Source organism: Pseudomyrmex gracilis, unplaced genomic scaffold, assembly GCF_002006095.1.
Source record: "Pseudomyrmex gracilis isolate BER0280 unplaced genomic scaffold, ASM200609v1 scaffold_1262, whole genome shotgun sequence".
Taxonomy (NCBI): domain Eukaryota; kingdom Metazoa; phylum Arthropoda; class Insecta; order Hymenoptera; family Formicidae; genus Pseudomyrmex; species Pseudomyrmex gracilis.
The window spans coordinates 26,861-32,948 of NW_018021846.1; positions in this window are offsets into that span (position 1 = coordinate 26,861).

The window sequence follows — 6,088 nt, forward strand, 5'->3', positions numbered from 1 at the left end:
TGTATCGAGACTAGCACTGAGAAATTTGTACGAATTGATGAATCGCAACTCTATATTCTAATCCTTTGGATTGTGTTTTTCCGGTTGCGCCACGTTCTTGGAAAAGGATATATATCTCTCCTTGTTAATAGGGAGAACAGTAACATTTCCTTCGAACGCAGTCGCAACTTCTTTAATAATAAAGTGTGCATCGTAACCAGATAAATTGTGAAAAATTACTGGGATACAGTGTAAATCTTTATAATTTTAGTTGCAGTTGGAGTGCGCGGGACCTCTGTACCGACCGGTTATATGACAATGATCGCGAACTCTTACGTCGTCTGCCGCGAATAGTTTTTCGCACACGTGACAGTGACTTGCGTTACGATAAGCTAACCTTTGTTCTTCCGTTAACGTTTCCATGGGCACGTTGATAGATTGAATTGTTTTTATTCGATTAGCCAATTCTTTGAGTTCATCGACGAACCATGCAATGCAATCTTCGCCGCGACGATACCGATAAGCAGAGATGGAATCGTTGTATGAGCAGCAGACGTAATATCCTATGCTGAACGCCTTGTGATGTTGATACGCATAGGATGTTTGCTGCTGCGGGCCTTTATTAGTCTTGTATAATATACTCTCAAGGTCAGCGTATACTACGAAGAGGAGACGTTCCTTCCTGTTGTGGTTGCTAAAACTGAGCCACTTGTTCTCTTCCGCCGGTAACCGGATCGCGCAGTTGTTCATTTTTCCACAATCTACGATGTGGATATTCAACTTGTCCAGAAAATGGAAGTAATGTAAACATCTGCAAATATAATACATTAATTTTTTTTATTTTATCACATATCCTATACATATATACATAACGCAAAAAGCATACCTGTCGCAAATATATTTTTTGTGTTCCTTTTTACTTAGTTGTGCGCTCACGAGTCGAGACAAATTCTTTATACACGCAAAGTGCCCACGATTAACGTCTCGTGAATCNGAAACGTAAAGCAAGTTTACATGCTTCTCTCTCTTTTGTTCTGTCAGACGTATCGGAAGGATGACAAGTTCGTTCTTCTTCTTTTTTTTCTTCAATTCCATACTGTACACGTTGACAGAGATTTCGTTGAGCCGTTCAAATTTTGATATTTGGTGTACANTCATTGGAAACTCAATGTCCTGAAGATTCAGCACTGTCGTATAGTGGGGATANGATGATATGCGGTGTCCATTGTCTTCGGCTGGATAAACAGCGGCGACCACTGACCATGCAAAGCATGCATTGTTTTCGGATAGCACATTAATCACCGCTCTCTTAAACTTGACTTCTTGTGGCAAATGTAGGTGACATCCTGCGCGCAATGGATTGTATTTGTTCACGTTTACGATTAAATTCAATATACGTGACAAAGCCCACCCACTATCGCGTTCTTGGAATTCATCTAAGGACGCTAACGTAGGTTCAATAACGTATCGCTCGTACCACTCGTCTAAATTAGTTGTACGAAAGAGTTCCGAATTTCTTGGTGTTATTATTTTATTGGCCCATTTATTTCCCGATACAAATTCACCACACATTGAACACTGTATTTATTTTCAAATTATTGTATTTCTCTATGGCATTTTGTATTTTTTCCAGCACTGTGCTTTTTGCGTGTTCGAGAAAATAGCGAGGTTCGATATGATTTTCGTTAATGATAGCACCTGTCATTATTCTGCTTTCAAAAGCGGTGTCTATTTCTCGCCATGTAAGTCCATATCCGGCGCCAATGTATGCAAACTGTCGACGCAGTGAAGTTTTAAAACTTTCGAGTCGCGCAATTCTAGCAACCAGCCATTGTCTGATTCCTACAGACAATCGTGGACTTTGTTCCGATTATGTTCTTCTAATAATTCGAGACATTCTTCACATCGCTGTTCCCACGCAACAAACTCTTCTCGCGAGTTCAAACGAATCGACTGTTCCAATACATTGCGCTCTAATTGCACGATAGTTTCCATTTTGTCACTTTTATAACACTTTGTCTTCGAAAAGANACACACTGATTGATCACTCACTCTATGTTCTGATGAAATACTAATTTTACGAGACGATTTCGCCGATTTTTATAGTGTATTTTTTGCTGATGCTACATTTTTTGTTAATGCTACATTTTTATAAACATAACGCACATCAAAATCTGTGATTAATAAAACTGAAATTTGATACAAAAAGAAATTGCAATGTTTGCAAAACAAAACGTTAAATACGAAATCAAAACCGATAAAAACTGATACTCAACAAAAATGTACTGTTTGCATACGTTATGAGCTATACATACAGCAATTTCATAATTGTTTTTTATCTAATACGCAGTTAGCCATTTTGATGTCATCAGCAATTTTTGATCTTATAAAGTGATTATATTATAAAGTAGGATTATATTACTTTAATACCTGATCACATCGATGACATCTGATATCCACAATGCATACTGTGCGGAAAAAATTGTTCTCTCATATAAAATAAAATTATGTTATTTCGTTATGTAACTATTGCAGAAAAAAGCGTGTTTCTGAGTCATAAATTTTGATGTCATCATCATTTTTTTTTAATATAAAGTGGTGGGGTTAGGTGGTATTTAAGAAGACTCTTACGCGACATCCCATTATTCGATTTTTAACTGTGGTTTAAGAAGGCACAATGTATACCAACAGAAAGTGCAACAGCGAGATAAAGAGTGTACGCAACAAGTAAGTAAACTGTCGCATTACCTGGCTTTGTTTTTTGTTTTTTGACACATACGTCATTCACTTGTTGTTACAGTGTGCAACATGCGTCTTCACCACACCAGCCGACTCGCATTTTGGGAAGACGATATGCGCTAACGTCAACAGGGTACAAACACATTGAAATTGGATTAAGTGTTGGCCCAATTTCTTATGTAGAGATAATTATAGGAGATAATCATGGACATTCAATGCTTCTACCATTTTCTACATGGCAAACAATAATCCAGAAGCAGACAGATATTCAGCAACTACTACAGTCGGCAGATGCATCTGCTACTTTGTGGCTTCGCGATTTAGCGCTAAATATTGTTGTTATTCGCGACGCAAGAATTGTAAAATTTACATTAAACGACAAGTGTTTGTATATGAAACCACTGACCGTAAAATTTTTGTTAACTTTAAATTCATGTATTGAAAACATGTATTATTGGTTGGCAGAACATACTCATGTAGTAAATACAAAGTTTACGCAGTTTGTTCGAGTCCTACGAGAACAAAATATTACTGACGTAAGCAACGCTGCAAAAGCGATATGTCAGAGTGGGGTGTATGACAATAGCGCAATTATAGATTGCAAATTGTTAGCATGCGCTGTAAAAGATATTGTACTCAATGCTTGTCAATAATATCTATAAATTGTGTGTTTAATAAAAGTTTATGAATATTACGTCTTTGGTACATACATCTCGGTAAAAGAAAATGCTACTTTGCAACTTTGCGCGCTGTCACAAAACGCGTGTAAATAGTATGTACAAATTTCTTAATAAAATCTGAATATAAAATTAAAGATTACGTCTTTGTTATTTCTCTCCCAAACTACAAACGTCGCTTGCACCGCGTATTATGTTACGCTATATACCAATTATGCATTTTCTAAATCAGTGACTCCGCATTTTTTTAGAAAGAAAATACAANACTGCACCTTACACTGAATCATACTCGTCTCGCTTCGCACTGCATTCTCATCGTAGAATACAGACGTCAACACATTGTGTGGTTTCTTAAAATATATTGTTTGATTCTATCCATTATATAAAAAGTACATACCTTGGAGTCGCCATATTGTTGTATCGTCATACTGTCATTGGGGCCTGCCGCCATATTGTCGCGTGACGTCACTTTCTGTGACACCACCATATTGCCGCGTGACGTCATCGGAGCTGCTGCCAAAGTGACGTCATTTCTCGCTCCGCCATATTGCCGCGTGACGTCATATCCCGTGACGTCATAGCCACGCCTCTGCGTGACGTCATATCCTCTGACGTCAGAGCCACGCTCCCGAGTGACGTCATAGTGGCGTCATTTCCTGCGTGACGTCACACACCCCCTCCTCTGTGCGATGACGTCATTACCCCCTCCCCGCGTGACGTCATTACCCCTCCCCCTGTGACGTCACGCCCCGCGCCTTCTTCCCTTTCCTGTGTGACGTCACCCCTCCCCCTGTGACGTCATACCCCGGACCCCCCCTCGGAGCTCCTGAATAAGAACCGGCCCTGTTATACTACTAACTCTCTATAGTACTAAGCATTTATGATTATATTTTTACTATGAAATTCAACTTTAATTGAGATTTAACTCTTCTAGACCTTGTTTTACTAACAATCAACTTCTAACTTTGACAACTAATTCATTGCATCAATTCTTCATTAAATCGCCGAATTTTTCGGTCTTGGTAATTGAGACTCGCGTCTTAGGTCTAAGAAACCAACGAGTGAGAATACGTCAGATTGAGAAAATTCGGGTAACTCCGTTGGCATGTCTGCGTTGCCGAACTGTCTCGCTCGACTCGCGCATTCCTGGCTTCCTTCTTTGTGTCAGTGTGCCGGGATAGAATTCATGTTTGCTTGAATGTTGCGTATCACCACTAGTGCCCGATCGTAACCATAGGCTCAGGACGTAACATGAGAATCAGCTGTATTCTCATTTTGAAAACGCAGTATATGTAACAACAGTAAATATCGTTCTCATATTTGTGACATATTTCGTGAGAAAGCTTCAACTTCTTTCGATAAGCTCGTTGTAAGACCAATACGCTTTCAAAGACAACTTCTTTACTTGTGACATCGTAAAAAGAGTTACAGAAAAAGAAACCCATATATTTCACTAATTGAAATGTTTTTCGATTTAGGTTGTTCCTGTTGGACACCGTACGTACTTTTTATTTTATTTGCATATTTATTTATTTATTGTTTCTTTCAACAAATAAGCTGTACCATCTCTTCGGAGACAAATATTTTAAAATTAAAAAGAAATTATATTTAAATCACCTATGATTACCGAATTACTTACCACATCAAAATGATATATGTTTCAAATTGTAAGTCACACACACAGTCCACTAATTACTGTGTAATCACAGTTGACTAATTACTGTAAGTAATTAAAAGCGCTATTGGTGAAAATTCAAACGTATTTTCATAGACTAGTAATTTTTCATGAAATAATGAATCGTAAAATGTTTATTTATGACAAGTAAAAAAATAAAAGACAAAATGTAAAAAATGAGCATGCACATATTATGGAACACCGTTTTCGCACCATGTTCCGGTGGTCCATATTCAATGTCCCCTGTTTAGAACAGATATGTATCTTGCTAAAAAGAATAAATTCGAGAGTCAAAACTTACTTAACTAACTGAACAATCGCTATAAAGTAGTGGTATAACTATAAAATTCTTTTATAAAAATTGTATAAATATCTTATACCGAAAGACAATAATGATGTTTTTTCTTTCCAATGATTATATAAGATTAAGGACGTTCTCCGCATTATTGATTTTCTTTAAATTTGCGATATACATAGTTTATGATCTTATTTATACGTAGCCGTTTTGGATAATAGGGGTAGCAATGTTAAATTCCAAAATATGGAAAACTTATATTTCAATTTTTAACATGGATTTGCTATGCTAAGCCTTTGTGAAGTGGGGTTTTTTAAAATTTCTGACGACAATTTTCTTAGGATTTTTTTAAAAAACAAGTATGTGGTAGTAGAGAGTGTCCTAATTAAAATACGATTTTGAATAATATGGCAAGCAACCCTTTTTTTCAAACTGTAGTTTTTTTTGTTTTTTTTGTTTTGCTGGATTTATGTGCGCTGTGTATTGCAGCTATTTGTTGTGAAATTTCTAGTAATTTCGTCCGGGCCATTGAGCAATTACAAAAGGTACGCGTTATTGCTCATTCGACTCAAATTTATTTAAAAAGGTAACAACCAGCATTTTATTGCAAATAAAATTTGCGTGTTAAGCGTAGTATTAAGTAGGATACAGACGCAGCACGCGACGTCAGCGGCCTACGTGCAGTAGCATTTGGGTCGCTAAATTGCTGACTGGTCGCGATCG